Source organism: Sebastes umbrosus, chromosome 20, assembly GCF_015220745.1.
Source record: "Sebastes umbrosus isolate fSebUmb1 chromosome 20, fSebUmb1.pri, whole genome shotgun sequence".
Taxonomy (NCBI): domain Eukaryota; kingdom Metazoa; phylum Chordata; class Actinopteri; order Perciformes; family Sebastidae; genus Sebastes; species Sebastes umbrosus.
Window position 1 is genome coordinate 16,275,912 of NC_051288.1, and position 15,351 is coordinate 16,291,262.

General features: G+C 41.4%; 1 long non-coding RNA gene across 1 annotated transcript in view; it reads left to right on the forward strand.

Annotated features, from left to right (window-relative positions):
• LOC119479381 overlaps positions 1 to 15,351 on the forward strand; it is a 23,163-nt gene extending 7,812 nt beyond the window's left edge. The window contains exon 2 of the long non-coding RNA XR_005204667.1: positions 15,032 to 15,351. This is a non-coding gene — a long non-coding RNA (uncharacterized LOC119479381). The remainder of the gene's footprint in view (positions 1 to 15,031) is intronic.

Consider the following 15,351-nt stretch of genomic DNA (forward strand, 5'->3'; position numbering starts at 1 on the left):
CTCTTGTTTAATGTAGACGACAAGAAACATACACCACAAGACATACTACAAAAACCACAATCCAGCCCTGCTGTAGACTTGGACATGATGTGTTGTTTCTCCGGTAAATTTGAAGGCTTTCAATTTTTCACTATCGGCCAAGTCATGATGATCTGATGCTTCCTCAGGGGCATCTTTTCTGTCCTCTGTCCTTAGCATTCATCTGAGGGTGCAAAAATGTGCAGGAACATAAATTGAGAAAGTGCTCTGTCGCATCTCGATCTTCTTCTGTCTGAACAGACCTCCCTGTCTGTGATGAAGCAATACAATGTTGTGTTGCATGAAGGATACAACTGTCTCTTTTTGTTTTTATTTTATTTATTAGTAACTCTCTCCACTTCTCCACTGTTTGGACTGTTCTCTCAACCATTTTGCTCTTTATAAATAGGGAGTACAATGGAAATTCTCCTATTATTTTTGACTAATTGTCATATTTGTTTATTAGGGTTGCCCGTACAAAGCAACATGTTTCTAACCCTACATTTGCTTTTCAAAATACCCATCATATACGAGTAGACATTTCCTCTCTGAATGTGTGTGCTGCATGGATTTTCTTGCATTTGTAACAATGTTCTTCAGTTCCAGTGGTGAGAAACACAAGTTTAACATCTCCCTGAGCTGAGTGACTTTCTGTTCAGCAGAGTGTGATGCTGATACATTTGCTGTTATAGTATCATGTCCTGTAGACGTTGTAGCATTGCTGCGGATGGGTCAAGGTATGGGCAAACCAACTTGAAAATTAGGCCCACCCAATCAGAAGTGTTTAACACATTAAGGCTCAAAACGGGATTATCTTGTGAATAATTATGAGTAAATTGTGGTGCAAGGATGTTGTACAACGGCCTACTTTTTGCAAGCATTTGATAATCTTAAAAAGTCCTGGATGAGTCTAAATAATTTTCTCTGTGCCCACCCACACTATGATTTAATGTGACTGTGTAACTGGATTGGTTCAGAGGGCACCAGCTAATGGTTTAACACTGATAACCATGTGACAACTTTGAAATTCAAAGATCTTTCTTAGGTTTTGCTTAGTTTTATTCATGCCAAAGTGAAAAAAACAAAATTACTCACACACTTTAGGACACTGGTTGTGTTTACATAGGGCATAATGTGTGTCTTCCCTCCATTAGATGGTTACGATGTTATCTCTCATACTAACACACTGCCGCTGTGGCTTTGACACTTTTTGTTATCAAGGTTAAAATTTGTCGTATAGACAGTATATAAGAAGTGGACGTAGTCACCGTGACATCACCCATTGATTTGCATGCGGACTGCTGTTTTGAAGCCTCGAGTTCCGCATTTCGGCTGTCGCCATCTTGGTTTTTTTTTGCAACCAGAAGTGACACGAGAGGGTGGAGCTAAGTACAACCGAACACTGAGTAAGAGAATTTTAGGCAACCGAAAAGGTTATAATTAACTTTCATGAACTGACAACACACTGTGAATCTGTATTTCCTTGAGCTTTAACGCAAGACTTCAGTTTTGACTACAGTCCAGGTTATGTCATTCAGAAGATTGTCTTTAGATTTTTGTAAAGTTCTTATTTTGTGATGTGCCTCTTACACTGATCTTAGTAGACCATGCTGATTTGCTAAACACAAGCTGATGCAGGCCGTTGTGTATAGCAGTCGTGAGAGAAAGGGCCAGGAAAGGCGATTGAGATACAGAGCATTAGCCGGTGTCGGGAGGAAATTAAAGGCCAGATCGCTTTCTTAATCAGAGCACAAGCACTGCGTTAAGAAGGAATTAGGTCGACAGCTGCTGTGTCGCTGCTTACCTTGCCTCTCGCTCACTCCCTTCCTCACACACACACACACACACACACTCTTATTGTCATTCTCCTTCCTGTTTCACTCCTTGACCCTTCACTTTTGTCTTTTTCGTTCCCCTGGGTTGTCACTTTTTGTTTCCCCGTCTACTAGCACCATTTCCTGGGCCTCTCCTCTTATTTCCATATCCAATCTTTTCCCCCTGAGCTGAGCTTTGGCCACTTGTCAGCAACTGAACAGAGCACACGCTCAGATCACATAAGCAAAATTAAACCTACCCAGATTCTGCAAAACATGTAGAGAAAAATATGAGACTGACGAGGAGAGAAGAGAAGAAGTGATGCATGATGGCTAAAGATGGTTCTTGGTTCTGTTCCAGGAGGCTCAGTAGTACCCCTGTGGCTGATGGATGAGCTGTCATTGTTGAGCTCTTCCGCGTACACCTGAGATGAATGGACAAACAGCAGTGGCCCTTTCGCTGTCTATCCATCTTCCTCCGTTTAGATACATTCTGCTGTCCACACTCATCCCCCACCCACACACACGAGGGGCTCATCATCAGATGTGAGTTTTTGAAGACTAATGCCGTTATTTTTAGACTCAAGTTGCCAGTAGCCAACATTTTGTGCCAGCATTAACTGTATTTTTGATTTGACCATTTTATGCCAAAAACCTGGCGAGGATTCAGTGTTTCCCAGGATTTGTATTGTTGCTGGAATGATTAAAAGACAACACAGGAAACCAATCAGATGTAGGTTGGCACTGGGATAATTAGCTTCACTTAAATGTACAGTGTGTAGGATTTGGCAGCATCTAGCAGTATGGTTGCAGATTGCAACCAACTGAATACCCCTCCGCTCACTCCTCCCTTTCCAAGACTGCGGTAACGTGAGCCGCCGAGCGCAAAATCATGTTAACGCCATCCTTACCATAATAACACTACTTTAGGAGCAACGGAGGTCAGAAGGCGGCTGGCGATACCACAGTTTTGCTCTCTGCGACTTACGTTACCGCAGTTTCACAAGCGTATCGGAAAACTACGGTGGCCTTCAGGTAATAATAATAAAAACGTGAAAGGGACTCTCCAGAGCCAATGTTCGGTTTGTCCATTCTGGGCTACCTTTTAAACATGGTATGCATAGACTGTATATAAGAAGTGAACATAGTCATCGTGATGCCTCCTATTGGTTTGTGGACTGCTGTTTTGAAGCCTGAATTTTGGCCTTTTGACTGTCACCATCTTTGTTATTTGCAACCAGAAGTGACATGAGCTAAGTACAATTTAACGCTGAATAACAGGTTTGTAGGCAACCAAAAAGGTTATAATTAACTTTCATGAACTGAAAACACACTGTGAAAGGGTTAAAGTTGTAAGACGAAAACACGGAGAACTCCCAGACCAGACAACGTTGTGGTAGCTTCAGCATTGGCTTCACTTCTCAGACCCGGAGGTTGCCCACTGATGGCGGAGCAACATGGCCAACTTCATGAAGAGGACCCACTCCCTATGTAGATATGAAGAGCTCATTCTAAGCTAACGAAAACACAATGATTCTTATTTTCAGGTGATTATAAACCAATGAAAACATAGTTTTGAATATTATTATTCCATTTCTGCTAACAGATCCCCCGAAATCTTACACACCGGACCTTTAATAATGAAAGAAAAAAACATAATGAGTTCAAAAGTAGAATTGATTTGTACAAAGTGTCATTATTATTAAGCTGTGAAGATAGAAGCATTTATCTATCTATCTGCACTATAATGCAGGTGGATAGCAATATCTGATGAAAGGCCGATATCAGCTTAGTGCCAAATCAACATGTCAGTCTAAATTTCACGCCCCAAACATGCACATTTGAATGTTAAACGTTTCCAGTCCATATTCGCAGCTCCCACGTGTCTTTTCAAACCATGTGTCAGAAATAGGGAAGATTGTTCACTAAGGTCAGGAGTCACTCCACTTTTTAATTTGGCAAATGCGGCGTATAAATTTTAATTTGTCGCTTTTAATCAGTTGAATCAACTGGAATGACCCTGAGCCTGATTGCCAGCGTCTTTCCGCGGACTTCAGTTTTTTTGGCATATTGTTCAGGCCGCGACTCGATGGAAATTACAACCAAGAGGCAGCACTCAATATTCAGGCGTGGATTTACAGTTTTTTAAGTTGGTGAATTAGCTGCTAAAATCATGGAAAGTTTTTTTCTTCAATTTGATATTTTACATGGCTTATGATGTAACATATCATTAGAAAAGTTTGACCTGAATTCATGCATTGAACATATTGTGTTCACCACATTCCTTTTAAAAAAAAAGCCACCTCAAAAGAACCCATAAACATTTGTGTTATGAATGAGTTTGGATGTTTTGCATCTAGGAAAGAAAAAAATAGAAATACTTTATCTTGCTCCTGCTTTAAAAATTGAAAATTGCTGAAGAGTTTGTGCATGTTGGTAAGACAGTTTTCAAATACACAGGTACACAAGAATACCACAAACTGGCCTTATGAAGCTGGCTGGATACGTACAGTCCATACTAACCAACCTCTCCGTGGCACAGACACACTTTGGGGTGAAACTACTCTGTGTCCTCTCCAAGGGGGAAGGTTTAAAAAACATTTAATTAGGCTTTTGGCATGGCTTCACTTTTAGCCTGGAGGTGTTGGAGGAGGTTTTACAGACTTCATCCCCTTTTAGAGCCTCGCAGATTAAACATTCATGAGAGCAATCAGCCGACCCTATGTGTCCTCTCCTGCCGTACAACTTCATCTGTAGTTTGCATGTAGCGTCACGTTCGTGTATGTTGTTGAATGGTGCACTTATGTCGTATTTACACTTTATTTTTACTGCCAGTTTTCCTGCACTGATGCAATAGTGAACTGTTTGTGAAAGATAGTATGTTGAAGTGTTATTTAAGTATGCATAATTTCATTAAAAGAAGTGTGCATGTGAGTGTTAAAATCCTCCTGTTTTGGTGGTGCCCAAAGCCGGCCTAGAGAGGTGCAGGATGGAAGGATGGCGCAGGAAGGCGGAGGAGGTTTGGAGGGGAGAAGGGTGGAATGGTGTGGGGGGTGGGGGGGGGGCAACAGATGGTACGCCACGCTGCGAGGGACGTCGGCTGCCACGGGTGGGGGGGAGGTGGAGTGGGGGCAGATAAATGGGGGGTGGGAGGGGGTACTTTTCCCCAAAGTGCCAGCAGGGATGACGAGGAGGGGGACTAGCTGCACGAGCGTGTGTTTGCGTGTTTTGTGCGAGCGCGCCTGCATGCGTCTCCATGTGTCAAGGAAGAGCCGCATTCAGACTTGAGTTTCTCATCGAAGCGAGGTGAGAAGCCTTTAGCCCCGGTGCTTCGGGCCCACTCGGCGTCCGTCTGTGGACTCCCGGCAATCTTAGAAACAGAATGATGACTCCCCACGCACCAGTACACAGCTAGTTCACATGTAGGCACCGAAACCGTATACGAGGAGGATGATGCTGAAATTACTCGTAACCCAGTTGTTGTGGTGAACTACTCCCCCTCCACTCTTGTCTCCTCTCTTCTACAACACCTATGCATGCACAGACGGCACACATGCTCACACACGTGCACATAAACGCGCACACCAACCCCCAATTACAGTGGCTGCCTGTAAACATACCAGCTTCGGTGGTATATATGGTGCTGCCTATTGAACAGATGTTGTGGAATTTAAGATGCAAAAGCACCCCTCCACCACCCCCCCCCCGCATCCAACACACACATACACACACATATATAAATATACACACACACACACCCTCTCTGTCGCCCTCCCCCCCAGCTGGCCCTGCCATGAACGTGCCATGTGGCGCTCCATTCCCCCTGGCACTTCGACTCTGGCTGTGCCAACTCTGCCGCGTCTGGCCGCCGCCAACTGGAAAGACCAAGAAAACAGCAGACTCAAAGTGGACTGTTTCTTTGTGTGTGTCTGAAAGTGTGTGTGTGTGTGTGTGTGTGTACCTGAAGAAGAAGCACAACACTGCAAAACTTGATCTGCCTTTGTAACTGTTATTTATGTAGAACATAAGAATCTGACATTTTATTTTCCGGCGTGAAAAAATGACTAAAATGTCCAGTATGGTTTGGTGTAAAATGGGAATATGTGTGTGTACCTTCTGTATGTCTGCGCAGGTGTACGGTGTATGCAGCGTGCACAGCGTGTCACACTGTCAGTCCGTACATGCCGGTAGCGAATCCACTTGGGAATGGCGGTGGAATTCCTGTTACCATGGAGATGTCCAAGCTCATCTGTAGTAAAATTTCAACTTGAGAGAGATTAATTCAGGGGAAAGTGTTGATTTATTCATCCTGGTGGATGCTGATGCACTTCCTCATTCGCTCTGATGTCTGACTGTGATGGCTGCCCATTCGCTGACTGGTTTTCATTTTTCAAACCGTGTCACTGTTGAAATGTGGCTGCCGGGACCGCCGCTGTGCTTCTCTATCTTCATCACAGGAGAAGTTAAAGGATGAGTCTGGTGATATTTTCTGTTTTTTCTTATAGTAAACAAATCCCATGTTGACCATAAGATGTTTTCTGACCTGAGGCTCCTATCGGCAGGACAGCAGTGCCATGCCATTGTTCCAATAGTCCGAAAAATGTCCCATTGGACTGAAGCTCATTCGTCCGAATGCCCATTACTCTGAAAATACACACTGAAAATGCTCTGCTAATTATTATGCAGAATGACGTCACTGGACCTTCCCGGTTGCAATTTTTGTTTTTTTCTACTATGGCGAAGGCATGAGCCGCCCTACTCTGCCTCTGATTGGCTTACCCTGATATTCTTACCCTAACCCTAACCAATCTCACTCCTCATCCCTAAACCTAACCAATCCAACCAACGAAGGCAACGAGTACATAGTCTTTATACATCCATGGCCTTTTCCTTCCTGGAATAGTGTTGTGGTTCAGAGGGTCGCCCACCAATTGGAAGGTCAGCAGTTTGATCCCCAGCGCCTCCAGTACACATGTCGAAGTGTCCTTGGGCAAGATAACCCAAATTGCTCCCGAAGGCTGTGCCATCGTTGTGTGAATAAGTATTTTGATTAGGTCCTGATGGGCAGTTTGGCACCTTGCATGGCAGCTTTGAGTAGTTGGAAAAGACCAGAAAGGCACTATATAAATGCAAGTCCATTTACCATTTACCATGTTGTGTGGCTCGTAGGGTTGTACGCTTCGAAACTTCATTCATAACGTTGCCATTCAAATTATTATTATTGATAACTTAGGCTGAGTGTCCATATAGACTAGGGTTTTTTTTCTGAGTGCCAGCGTCTTTTTTCAGAGCGCTCTGACTTTTTGGACCGGACGCTCCAAGCGCTTCTACTTGAAAATCTCTCAGCGCTTTTTTCTGAAAAAAAAAAAAATCAGTCTTACACACCGTGAGGAGATAGCCTATTCGCTGAATTTGACAAAAAGTGTATTGGATTAGAATTACAGACGGCACCTTTAACAGACATTTATTTAGGCCTTAATGAAACTCTTCAAGCTTAGTCCGAGACAAGCAAGGCTTACGGATAAGTCCGATGTCTTGTTGACACCTCCATCTACCCCGACCTCCTCACTATGCAGCCTTTGTCGCTCCGTAACAACGTCACCTGACTTCCTCCTGTGCTCCCGTCAAAATTGCAACAGCCGCTAGAGGAGCGCTGTCACTTGGACATAAATATTTGTTGTTTTGGGGCACTTGCTGAAACAGCTGATGCTGTCGTTCTTCTTCTGCCATAAATACACACTAGAGCACCAAATGTGTATTAATCCGCAGCTGAAAATAGTCCACTAAAAATACACAATTTAGTTCAGTTTATGTAACGTTTGCTAAAACCTACATTCCCCATCTGTTTTAGGCAATTACTCTGCCTTTTTTAAATTTTTTTAAATGGAAGTATATATATTTGTGACTCAATTTTAAAGATTTATGTCTTTAGGGGGAATGGACGTGACTCTTTGAGTAACTTTATCAGTTCAGCTCCTTAAATATGCATGTGACACTCGTATCAATTCATCCTACATACTCTATATGACAACGTGTGATCAAGAGACGTTGACGCATCACTTGCAACTGAAGTGGCACCAGTCCTGTGCTAGTATGTTCACATACACATTGTTGCATTCATGTGTGCACATATGCATGAGCATGTGTTCTGTCTCTATGCGACCCTCAAGTCTCTCTTCAATTCAATGGATGGCCCCCCAACCCTTTCTCCTTTCCCCCATGCAGTGATGGGAAGTTCATTCCTCTTCTCATAATCTCTTTTAATCTGAGAAAGCAGGAGTGGGCTGCTATGTCAATACGTCGTCTCAAAGCTGCCACCGGGACACACACTCCATTATGTTTACTTCTTCTCAGCATCCAGAGAGGGGTCGAGGGAGACGGATCGGCAAAGACAAATAGAGGAAGAGAGTCCAAGCATAAGGGAGAGATGTAAACAGAGGAGGAGAGAGTGGAGGAAGTGGGCACTAACCCATGGGAAAGGCCGTGACATATAGGTCTGACGTCTGATAAACAAATCAGTTACATAACACAGCACAGCTCGAATTATCAAGCTTTGGCACGCTCATCATAATCAGGATAAAAGTGATTATTAACAGCCATCGCCTCAGAATGACCTATATCTATACACAGGATGATTATGTAACCAAACCAGAGAAAATTGTAATTTGTTTCATGCTAAAACAAAACATAAAACACTTCTCTAGTATATCTGTTTCTGAGAAGAAGGAGCAGAAGATTAGATATACAAATGGTGACAAGTTGTGTGCACAGTAAAACCCCATAAAAATAGATTTCAATAATAAGATGTGCTTTTATTTCCTTAATAATATAAAAGAATTTACTCTATTGGGCTGTAACAGACATGCGCCTTCAAGTATTACTAACAAGTTTAGAATAGATACCACAATATCTAAAGATTTGATGTCTTGAGATACAGTAAATTATCCCACCAGCTATCGTCTGATGATGATTTAGCTTTTTATTGGTTTAAAATTACCTTTAATACTGGCTACTTGTGAAACAATCCTGTCGTACACGTCGTCTCTCAACTCCAACTCCATGATTCAAGTTGCTAATTGAACTGTATACAATGAGCAGCGCACGGAAAAGGAGGTGTTGGCCCATGCAGATATCCGCTGGCTACACTGGAACCCCAGAAATATAGCCCCTTGCCCCCAGAGGCTTATCCGTCGTCAGACCGATAGCCGCTTGGTTCCGAGATTGGTACTTTTGGATAACCAAAACATTTTGCAAAAGTCCATTGCTTTCATGGTTTTAACGGCTCTTTGTGGTGGATAATTTAGTGATGTGCATGATTTTATGATGTGATGCTGTTATGTCCTCTCATAACAATTAGACCAAACAGTTAGCTTTGAAATTGGCTAAATAAACTAAGTTGTAACAGGACTTTATCACAACTAAAAAAATTAAAATACCAAAACTGAACTGCCAGCCAATGAGAATATAGCTGGAATATATTTTACTGTATATGTGCTGCAAAGACATGTGTAAGACAGATAAGTGTAGGCTACATGATGCAATTTCTCTCCAAATATAATTCTCATATGTGCAGTAAAATAAATGCTGGAAAAGATCTAAAACCACCAATTATTACCATTCTGTGCCACTTTTTGATCAAACACTATACACGTGTTACATATGCAGCACAGAAAATCACACAGACGCACACTTAGAGGTCAGACCCACACAAAGTCGAAACCTGTGGGTGGCTGCTAAGTCAAGGCCAGCGACTAAAGAGATGCATGTATGTGTGTGTGTGTGTGTGTGTGTGTGTTGTGAGCATCTGCACGTGTGAGGGACACTGTGGTAGTCTCTCTGTGTGTGTGAGAGAGTGTTTAAATTCAGTGACAGCTGTTCATTAGTCCATTACAACCCCACACTGCTGATTCCTCAAAGCAGCAGACACAAGCAGAAAGAGACGATGGCACCGACTCTATACGGGAAGGACGAGACACACATTTCATAGCTGCAGAAAAACAGTCGTCATTTTTGTTTAGTTCGTCTTTATTCTATCGATTTTCATTTTTATTCAGATATTTATGAAAAAAACTAAGTTTCATTCTATGCAATCTAGTGGCAATTAAAATACCTGGAAGCTCTTACTGACCTTCTTCTATTCTTCTACTTTCACTCACTATTAGTTCTATTCACTGATAATATGTTGTATTTGCTGTGCTGTGTGTACATCTGGAGGCTGTCTGTTTTGTGTGAGTGGGACATTATGGAAACATATGGACAGTACCCAGCGTTGGTCTATTTCACTAAACTTTAAATTAAATCTTCACACCTGGCAGTTACCTGTCTTGTTGTGCTTACAGTACAGGCCTGAGGGTTTTTTGGCAGTTGCACTTTCATATATGAGAATGTTGTACTTTAACTACATCGGGGTAAAAAGGTGAAACTTTCCTATTTCTCATTACAGAAAACATGGAATAAGGAAAAACACATTTATTAGAGCTAGTGTGAAGTGAGAGCAAAACCGAGCAAGAGATATTAGAGTTGATGTGACGCAGACATTAATGAAAGAAACGCGATTTAGACAGAGACAGGCTGTCTTTATTTTTCTTTACTTTCCCCCTCCGTCTTATTCCTAAGAGAAAACTCTTCTGTGAGTCAGAGCATAAAGACACTTCTACTGTATGTTTGAGACATTTTACTCTTCACGTGAAAATAACTGTATTTAACCATGTTGACAGCTAACAGCAACCATGAGGTGATAGTCCTCTTATTTTACATCCAGTAATCATTTTACAAGTCCACGGTGAAAATTGGGGAAATTAAACATTTTTTTGTGATCAAGATTGATTGGTTTTAATGCAATGGAAATTATTAACAAAGAAAATTACATAATTCAAAACAAAATAATTGAAAAAATATCAACTGAATGAATGAATAAATAAAATACAAATAATAAAATATCTGCTAATAATGATAATAAAAAAATAATAATAAATAAATTAACTGAAAAAAAACAGATGTAGTGGAGTGGATATTTAATTTGGAATAAAATGATTTTTTTGGTTTTGTGTTTAACCAAATGCTTCATGTGGCTCCGGACTAATCTTTTTAAGCTCTTCTGCTATTCATAATCATATAATTGACACTATAGCAGCCTCTTGGACATCATTCTGTTATGTGGGAGATGCAGGAGCAGCTATAAGGAAGTGCGATGCTATTTGATGGATTCAGAGAAAATGTTACTCATTCACTTTCCCAGATTTTCTCTGCTGGGAGGAGATTTAATCCCACAGTCACCTCTCGCCTCTCTAATCTGACAGCCATCACCTCTGTGCCTCACCTTTGGGAATGAACCCGTCCACACTACCATCCATATGTCCTGACAACGCCACACTTGGCCGTGAGCCTGGAAACCTACTGTACACAATAACAAATACAGTATATGGCGACTATTTCACACTGTTTCATCAGAAAAACAGCATGATGGCAGCATCACAGAGCCATCCGTGCTCACATACAGTATATCCACATTAGTTCTCAGTTCACATCAGTCCCTGTTATAACATGTTAAAAATACCTAAACAAAAAAATTAGACGAGCCCTCCAGCTGTTTTCACTAAACCTCTAACTTGACCTGCATACACATCTGGCAAGAAGTCTCTACTACACCATGTTATTAAAATAAAAAAACAGTTTTTGGACTGCAGTGTCTTCAGTCCAAACTTACTTTAAGATTAAGACACAGAGAGAGACACAATTGAACTATTCTGTGTGTCTCGGGAGAACCACATTGCATGTGTTTATGTGAAGAGAGAGTGTGTGTGTGTGTGTGTGTGCATGTGGGTGACCAGCGACGGAGGAGCCAGGCGAGGGTGTGATGTACTTTTAAGAAGTTGAACGTGTTAGATAGAAGTGACCATGTGCCATGAGTGAGAAAAAACTGGAGTGCAGAAAGTAAGGTGAGGAAAAAAAGTGATATACTGGGATTGTAAAAGTGAAGAAATAAGTGATGGGTGTGTGTGATGAAAGGGAAGAGGGAGTTAATGTGAAGTTTTTGTGTGGGATGAAGACTGCAAAGATGGGGATAAAAGGGGGGGTGGGGGGGGGCAGCGAGACAAAAAGAAGCAAACATGCCAGAGAAGGAGAGAGGAGAAAGGAGCAGAGGAGCGAGGGCAATGAGCTGGATTGAATACCATCTGACAGGTCCAGCTGGGAGTTTGCCCACCCCGCAGCACCGCAAAACCCCTCAATATGGAGGCCAATTACTGCTGCCCGCGTGACCGTGGCATGGCAGCATCAGAGACGCAACCCTCCTCCTATCCTCGCCTCTCCTTTCCCTTTTCCTCCCCTCCTCATTTCCTCACACTAACCCCCCCGAACGCCCCCCCTCCAAAAAAATAAATAAAAAACACTCCCACCATCTGTGCAGAGTGACAACAACCTCTATACCCTACCATGCACAACACAGACTGTACACTGCACACACACACACTTGGGGCAAAAAACACACACATCAAAACGTGACAAAATCCTCACTCATGGGCTCGACAGCAAGTCTGCACGGAGTGGTTTGGTTTCAGTGTGTGTGTGTCCGAAAAAAACAAAAAAACACACAGTGAGGTCTGATACTCACACCTTTTCTCTTCCCTTGTAGCACACAAAGACGGTTAAAGCAGGGATGGGCACATGCACACACACACACGACCATTGTTTCCACAGATGCAGTGGAATTTCACCCCCTATGCCAGCTCCATCTCTCCTCACAGAGTTGGGGCGTGGCGCTCAGGATGGCAGGGTGGTGGTGGTGGTGGTGGTGGGTGGGTGAGCATGATGCAGTGGTGGCACCCCGATGCCCATTGCTGTGCGGAGGTGACTCCCAAATTTAGTGTGTGCACCCAGAAAAGCTTGTCTATAAGGCGTGTTTTTGGTGCTCTCTCTTCAACTGGTGTGTGTGACACATAAAACATGTTGCACACACACTCTTCATCTTTTAATATTGTTGTTTAGATGTTTTAGTTTCTGTCACTGCCCTCTCTATATACCCTCCATGTTATGATTATGACACTGATTAGTCCCATGAAATATTTCCTTTTCCCCAGATTAATCCCAGAATAATTAATCCCTATAATAACCTATAATCTGATAAATGGGAGTCAAACTCTCCAGATGGAGATTTAGGCTATGTGGCCTGTATGGGGCCTACTTTGTGCTGCGGATCATTTCTAAAGCAGTTAAATTACTGATTATTTAATTACAGTAATTGCATGGTATTTTATAAACATTCATTCGGACAATTACTCATGAATAGGAATCCCGATTAATTGATTTTATGGACTTTAGCTACGTCAGTTAAAGCCCAATTTGTCATAGGATTACATTATGATGATGGTGGTGTGCATCTACTAGTGTAAATCTTTTTATTGAATTTTTCAAAGTACATAGAGTCAAATCTACTATATAAAGCTGCAAGAAATATGAGAAAACATGAATTATAATGAGGAATTAATAAAATAATTCGTTTTAGCCCGACAGGTATGCAAGGGTTAACAAGGGTTAACTCACTTCAATTTAAGTCGTTTATTCCTGTAATAATAATAATAATAATGACAATAATAACAATAGTGTGAATAATATGCGTTTTTTTATTGAATTAGATTTGTGCGTAAAACTGTATTTTCCAAATGACCCACAGGTGAGTATAAAGGGTTAAAAGTCATAAAAAAAGTGTGTCTGTCTGCTGACTCCTCTTTAACACACTGGAAATATCCCTTTAGTTTTGGGTCTCGTGCTAAAGTGCGTGTGACCGGGGGGTGTCTTTTATTGCGCGTGGACAGCGAGCCTCCTTTAGCTCTGCAGAATAATGAACAGATGCTGAGTGAATTAGGAAAGAAATACTGGGTCCCTCCCACAAGGGCCACTTTGGCAGAGGCCGCCTGGCTGCCACGTGGCGCAGCTGGCACCGGGGTGGTTTGGTGGTGATGGTGGGCTTTTCTACTGGTCTCTGTCTGGCTTTATACTGGTGCTCAGACATTTAGCGACTTGGCACCGCGCGCTCCGCCATCACATCCACGTGCCAGCCGCGCGCCCCTCCTCACTAGTATAAGAGGACTAACTGAGAGGTAAAACCCAGAAAGGTGTGTCTCAGTCTCACCTGGAGACCTCCGAGGCCTGCTGGACACTAAAGTGGACTAATGGTGAGACAGAGAGGGATGCTGGGAAAGGAAGATTAACAGAATATATAGTGACCTAATTCTATCCTATAAAACAAAACACCAAAATGTTAATATTCAAATAACTGCACTCATACAAGTGTCTGTTTTCGTTTGTATTTATTGACTCAAATTGTTTTCGGTCAAAGTCATTTTTAAAAAAAAGCAAGCTAAAATGTGTCCATCTGAGAAAAGAAATGTAAACTTAATTTTCAAGACTTAAATTTGACTAAACCAAAGTGTATGATACCTGTGGCCTCCATAACCAAAATAATGTTAAAAATTGGTTAACCTAAAAGTAGTTTGTTATATAAATGAATTCGTAATTGTCTCTAAATTATAAAAATTCTTTAAATTTGACAACAGTATATATATATATATATATATATTAATATACTATTTTTTGTGAGGAAAAAAACCCTAATTTAATTTTCTCTTTGTATTTACACACCTATAAACTCTTATTTTCTTAATAAAGAGTATTTTCTTCAAACAAAAAGATCAAACTGTTGAAGGATATTCTGTTAATATTAGAGAAAAGCAAACCTTTCATATTTGAGAACAGAAATAAATGTAAGAAGACAACATATATAATCTGTTAAAAAATATTAAAAATCATCTTTCTGCCTGTTGTTGATCACCAGATTTGTCAGTCTTTCCAATTATCACACCAGGCTTCAAATGTGTTTATTTATTTGTCTTTTTTATCTATTATTTTGTGGTAACAATTTGGACTGTGTATATAATCTGTGGCGTGTATGAGTGTGTGAGTGTGTGTCCATCGCTGGGTTTCTTCATTTCAAACCAACGGGCCATTGATTCACCTGATTTTGCACCTGCCCAACTCTCTCAGTCAGATGGGCCTTTTAGGCAACAATGAAATCAAATTAATAATGTGGAAAAAAATGTAATAGATGCATATTTTTGCAGTGTAGCTCCTTGCCATGTAGAATCTGCTTACATGTCTTCTGTTCCTTTCTTTCTTTCTTTCTTTCTGCCTGCCGGGGTCAGAGCTGGATGGGACAAATGTCCTCCCCGCGGTGCTGATTTCCCCTGGACGTCCGCAGCAACATATGGGACCCAGGGCATCGGTCCAGAGGCAGAGAACTGCTCCCACTATTGATCTGAGAAATCACCAATGATATGACCTAGCCTACATTAACACAAAGTCTCAAATATTCAATTTAAATAGTGTTGAAAATACCCTATTGCAATTTTGAACATTTAATATTTTCAGATCTGCCAGTGAAAATATAATTTTTTTGCAATTAGCCTTTTTTTAAATAAGAAATTTTGATAGGATGAAAAATAGAATGTTTATCAAGCAGTCA